Source organism: Equus quagga, chromosome 3, assembly GCF_021613505.1.
Source record: "Equus quagga isolate Etosha38 chromosome 3, UCLA_HA_Equagga_1.0, whole genome shotgun sequence".
Lineage (NCBI taxonomy): Eukaryota > Metazoa > Chordata > Mammalia > Perissodactyla > Equidae > Equus > Equus quagga.
Window position 1 is genome coordinate 151,889,086 of NC_060269.1, and position 6,194 is coordinate 151,895,279.

General features: G+C 59.1%; 1 protein-coding gene across 2 annotated transcripts in view; it reads left to right on the forward strand.

Moving 5' to 3' along the window:
- Positions 1-3,547: 3,547 nt before the first annotated feature.
- Positions 3,548-6,194, forward strand: part of SH3TC1 (SH3 domain and tetratricopeptide repeats 1) — a 58,689-nt gene continuing 56,042 nt past the window's right edge. The window contains exon 1 of one of the 2 annotated variants that reach the window (XM_046657356.1): positions 3,548-3,653. The gene's annotated coding sequence lies outside the window, so the exon portion shown is untranslated. Of the gene's footprint in view, positions 3,722-6,194 lie in introns of both variants that reach the window. The other variant, XM_046657352.1, reaches the window with a different exon arrangement.

Below are 6,194 nucleotides of genomic sequence, written 5' to 3' on the forward strand. Positions count from 1 at the left end.
GGCTCCGACCGAGGTCGCGCACGGGGGCCTTAGCCCCAGCCTGTCCCAGAGCCAGATCAATTAGGGACTTCGTGGTCCGTCTTCCGGCTTTCCGCTAGAGGGCAGTGGTGGGTGGCGGCAGATGCTCTGAGCGGAGGGACCTGCTCCAAGCTCCTCAGGGAGAGGACCCTGGGCTCATCCACACCTGTGTTCACAGTCGGGGCTGGGGGTCATAACACCAGCAGGTGATGGCACACTAATGAGTCGCAAACTGGGGGGGGGGGGAATCAGGGGATCCCGACCTCCAGCCGAGGCTCCAGGAGTCCCCGTTACCGGGGCCTGAGCCCCGTGTGCCGTGCCGGGGCTCGTCAACTTGCTCAGAAACGCCTTCGTTTACGAACTTCACCCAAAAGAGGGTTTTTATGATCACACTAAGTGCATTTTTTCTGACTATAAAAACAACCCTCTTTTGATTATAAAAATGCTATGGAAAATACAGAAAGGGTGTAATGAACATTTAATCGCCTGTCCTCGTCACTCTGATGACCACAGCAAACGTTTTCACATTCTTCTGTCCAGTTTTTTTTCCCTCTAAAGAGCATTTTCAAAAGCAAAAATGGGCTCCATTTCAAAAGCACAAAAAAACCCAATAAACCATCCATGATGTTTTGAAATCCTTTCCCCAGCCTTGGAGACTCTGTTGAGAATATTTTCACATGAGCACTATCTATTCTGCAGCCGTCAGCACCTTCCTCCTGCCCCAGGCTGGGGTGGACCCCGCACCCTGCAGGGAGCCCCCGTAATCTGACAGGGGTGTGGTGAGGTCGGCCCCTGTGACCTTGTCAGGAGAACCCAGCCCCAGTCTGCTGGCCGTGGGGCGGCGCCCGACCTCCCGTTCAAGCCCAAAGCTGTGATTGCCCCTAGTGAGGTCACGCCCATCCCCTCCCAAGCGGGTCGCAGCCTTTCTTTGCCCTGGTTCCACTTATCCCAGAAGGAAACAGACCAGCACCGCCCATTCCCATGGACCTTTGCTCCCTGGCCACGGGGTCTGGGCCCAACACACAGGGACCTCCTGCGGCCGTGGAGGACTGGACAGCCCCAGTCAGGTCATGCTCCCTCTCAGGGTTGATGGGGCGGGACGGCCTGGCCAGGTCTTTAGGGTCATGGCTGGTGGAAGGAAGGGACACTTGGCTTTACGTCTTTTTAAGCAAGATTTTTTAAATGGTCTTTAAAAGATGAGACAATAAGTTTAGGACAATACATTTAGGACCAGATGATTTGTTTGTAAGTGCATTCTGGGCTCCATAGCGCCCGTCCCAAGGCGAGATCGGCCCAGACACTTCCTGTGTTCCAATGAGGAAACTGAGGCCCAGAGAGAGGTGTGTCTTGTCTGCAATGGCACCGGGATTAAAAATACGGGGCCCCTGACACAGCTCGGCACCATGAGAGGCTGTGCCGGGCTTGGGGAGGGCAGAAGACCGAATCTCCAGCACAAGAGAGCTTCTAGACTCCGAGACTTTGGTGGTGGGAAATCCCGCAGTGGACCCCGGCTTGGGGACTCAGGGTGCGATTCTGTCCAAGCTGCTGGTGGCTTGGGAACTCGGTCTCCACACCTGGAAACAGGGACACTCTGCAGACCCGGCCGGGCGGCTGAGGCCCTGGAAATCCAAGGGCTCAGGGCAAGGCCGAGCCCGGAGCCCGGCCCGCTGCAGGCCTTCCACCTGCAAGAGGACCCCTGGAGGCGAGAGGCCCAGGACCTGGCCATTTCTAAGGCCCAGGCCTGGCCTCACCTGGTCTAGTGACCGGCATACTCCCCTGGAAGCCACCATTAGCGCAGGCCCGAGGCGAGGCAGCGTCTGAGAGCCTGGGGCCCCCCAGACATTCCAGAACTCTGGGCAGGTTGCTGGGGACCGAGCCACCAGGGCTTGGCTGCTGGGCCCCAACTAGGCCAAGTGGGTCACAGCTCAGTCCTTACAGGGCACCAGCTAGTGAACCAGCGGCGCCCCTAGTGTGGCTGTGGGCCTTGGAGAGCTCGCCTCCATGAAGGGGCAGCAGGCCCTCAGCTCCTGCCGAGTGGGCCGGGTGGGATGGCTGCCCTGCGTGGCCAGGCTCCCTGGACTTTCCGGAACAGCAGACGTCTGGGTTTATTGTGAAATCTCTACCCTTTTAATTGTTGAAAACAAATTCAGAAGTCCTTAAGGCCCACAGCGGCAGGGCGAGAGCAGTCACCCTCACAGGGACATGGGCTCCAAAGACCAGGCCGTCCCACTGCAGGACCCTGGGTCCTGGGACAGCGCCAGACACCTGGCAAGCTCAGGAGGGTTTGTGGAAAGACGGCCCAGGTCTCTGGACTAGAGGGACCATGCCAGGGACTCCATGGCCAACCGTGACCAGAGATCAGCCAGCAGGGCAGCGTATTTGTGCTCTCATCGTTAAAAGCAAAGAAAAATGTCAGACATTTCGTCCCTAATTCATTCATTCCTCATAAATACGGAGAACAGAGTGGATAGCATTTCCTGCCTCCCCCCTGAGCCAGCTCTTCCCCTAAGACAGCACGAGTCACCCTGGGGTTATGGCTTAGAGTCAGGATCAGCAGGGTGCCTGATGACAAGACACATCTGGGCCGTGTGTGTGTGTGTGTGTGTGTGTGTGTGTGTGTGTGTGTGTGTGTGTAGGGCATTGTTCTGAACCCTCAACTCTTACCAACTTGTTTATTCCTCACAAACACAGAAGAGGTAGGCCAAGTATCTACTGTTCTTCTGTTTCAAAGATAAGGAAAGGGAGGCACAGAGAGGTTAAGAAACTTGCCTGAAGTCACACAGTCAGCCATGTGGTTCCGGGGTGTGCGGAGGGTCAGGGGAGGCAGTGACTGTCACGGGCCTCAGGTGACCCTGCCCACCTGTCTGAACATCCGAGGGCAGAAGTGCCATTTGGGATGGGGTGCTCAGACTCACCCGGTGACAAGGATTACTTGGGAACTTGTTAAAAATCCAGATTTCTGGACCCTGCTCCAGGAGATCCTGACACCATGGGTCTGGAGTGGACAATCTGAAATTTAAGGATGCCTCAGATTACTGATCATGAACAAATTTGGGAACCAGTCTTTGGACAATCACAAGAGACCCTGCCCACCTTCTCGGACCCCCTGCTGGCCTCACACTGGGCCCAGCACACAGTAGGCGCTCAATAAGTGCTTGCCAAACTCCCCACCAGCTGCCCTCGAGGCCCAGCTACAGGAGCCAGGCTCCATCAGAGTGGTGAGTTCTCTTCAGCTCAGCTAAGGGGTGGCCCTAGCACCTGTCAAGAGCCCAGCTGCCCTCCTCTCCAAGGCACGGGGTCCAGGGAGGTGGCACTTGTCCCTCAGCGTCCCCAAAGCCCCAGGCCGGGTCTGGGAGCCAGGCTTCTGTTTTTCGTCCCGCCCCGATCGGGAATGCAGCTCCGGGATTGCTGACACTTCCGATGGCCGATAAGGAGGGGGAAGGTCAGGAGGAGGCCGGCCCCTTCCCGGGTCGGGGCGGGCCGCACAGGCGCAGCCAATGCCCGGGCCGGCGACTCAGGCCACCTGATTGGAGCCTGGAGGGCCGGGCGGGCTGAGAATGTGCGCCTTCCTGCCCTGGCCAGGCGCCACGGTGGGAAGCCTCCGGAGGGGCGGGTGACAGGAACGACGGTGGCAGGTGAGGGGCCCGGGGAGGCCTCCCTCCCCCACTCCTTCCCTTCCTTGGCAGCGTCTGCCCCCAGCAGGGTAAGTTCCAGACCACGGGGCCAGGTGTGCCCAGAGGAGCCGCCCCCATGCTGCAGCCCCAGCCCCGCGCTCAGGGTCACCTGACAGCTGGGGCCACGAAAGGGTGTGTGTGAGGGGGTCCACCCCCAAATCAGCCCTCCAGAGAGTGGGCGAGTGAGCCCCACTGCAGGCTGAGATTCCAGGGGCCGAGGAAGCGCCAGGCTGGCGTCCCCACGTCTGGGAAAGGCCGAGCGCTGGACTGGTGGAGCCGGATATTGTCAGGGTGGCACTTGTGAGGTGGGGGCACCTCCCCGCCGTCCGGGGCCTCCTGAGGGCCCGGGCCCAGGAGGCCCTGGTCCCCCGGGTTCTGATCCTGGCTGAGAGCCTGCGAGCAAGTGACTCCGCCCCTCTGAGCCTCAGTTTCCCTGTTTGCAAGGTGGGAGTGCTTGTGTTGGGGGCCGGGCGTCCACACGTGGTCACAGCTGCGGTGGGTGCCGATGACCTTGCAGAGGAGCAGGAGTCCTGGGCTGGGGCCTTCCCTTGTCTCCAGTGCCCCAGTGCCACAGCCCAGGGGACGACCCCTCCTTCCCTGGGGGAGGGCCTGAGGGTGGGTTTTGCATGGGGAGGTGGCAGTGTGGAGGGCGACGGGGCCTGACGTGGAGGATGGAGGAGTGCTCTGCCCCCGTGCTTCTAGGACACTCACAGTGGACTTCGCACAGGCTGCGCCAGGGTGAGGGGGCAGCTCTGTGGCCCCGGGCGGCCCGCTGCACCTCCTTGAGCCTCAGTTTCTCCACGCCTCAGTGAGCTGGTGACCCTCCCTCCCTCTCCCTCAGGGGCAGCCCCAGGAAGTTTTGTTTATGAGATTCTCAGGTGACCTGTGGTGGGACCGTCCTCTTCCTCAATTTGCAGAGGGGACAGGGGGCTCAAGGGGGCAAAACTTGCCCCAGATCACTGACAGGCAGCAGCTGGAACTGGGGGGGCCCTGCCTCCGTCCCCTGGGGTTCCCCAGGTGCTTCGGGCACAGTAAGGAGAGCCGGGTTCTGCCCCAGGCATCCTGTCTGCACAGCTAAGGGAGGCGTGGCACAGAGAGGTCCTGGGGCTGGCCCAAGACCACACAGCACATGCACAGGGACATCGCCCGGGGCAGACGGCTCCAGGCCTGGGTCCCGCATGGTGCGCGCTGTGCCCTTGGTGTCTCTGGACAATGCTGGTTCCCTCTGCGCACACCTCAGCATGTGCCGCCTTGCTGAGGACTTTGACACACTTGATTCTTTAGACCAGGTCTCTGTTTACAAAACAGCTGCCAAGATGGTGTAGAGAGTTCTCACAGCCCCCTCCCATGGCCCATCACCAACCCCTGGCCTGCCCGCCGGACACTCGCCACAGCTGGTGAGCTGATGTTGAGCCGTTCTCGCTAAGTCAGGTCCACGCTTCATTCAGACGTCACCTTTTCTACCCAGTGCCTTTTTCTGTCCCCGGCTCCGTCCAGGACACCACGTTACATTCGGCCTCCTCGGGCCCCTTGGCTGGTGACAGTTTCTCAGCCTCTCCTGGTTTTTCGTGACCTTGGCGGTTTCTGGGGAATCCCCCTCAGGTGTTCTGTGGAGCGTCCCTCAGTTGGGGTCCGTCTGATGTTCTCGTGACTGGATTGAGGTCCTGGTTCTCTGAGGAGGCCCGCAGAGGTGAATGTCTTCTCCCCCGTCGCGTCAAGGGCACCTGCCGTCCACGTGACCCCTCACCGTGATGTTGACCTTGACCCCTGGCCGAGGTCGTGCTGGCCAGGCGTCTCCACTGGAAAGTTCCTCTCTCTCCCCCTCCCACACGGTCCCCTGGGAGGAGGTCCCGGGGCACAGCCCAGCCCTGAGGAGTGGGGGGGGGCTCCCCTCGTGGAGGGCGGGGCGTCCACACACGTTATCGGGAATTCTCCTGCAGGGGTGGGGTGTCTGCTCCCCATTTGTTTATTTACCCAATCGTTTATTTATATGTTAGACTCACGGGTGTTTATTTTGCACTTAGGTCTCATACTAATATAATAGTAATTAATCCAGTACTAATTAATTTTGCTGCTCAAATTGCTCCAGCTTTGGCCCTTGGGAGCTCTCTCTCTTGCCCCTGTGTTCCTTTGACATGACCCGTCATGGTGGGATTTCATTCATTCCTTCACTCATTCACCGCCTCACTGTTCTGGCACCACGCGCCAGGCTCATCTTGTGCATTTCCTGGCTCGGTCCCAGACTCAGGTGTTCCTCCAGGAGTCCTGGCCCCTTTGGTTGGAGAATGGGCTTAGAAACCGAACCTGTCTGTGCTCTGGGTGTGCTTGTTGCTACCTGGGTGACTTTTCTTTTAGGACTTCTCAGCTGGCAGAGCATGGAGACATATATATGGATGCTAACCTGTGTATATGCACATAAGTATACTCACTCATGTACATACACGTATCTACAAGTACACTCACCCGTGTGTATACACGTGTCTATAAGGACACTCACCCGTG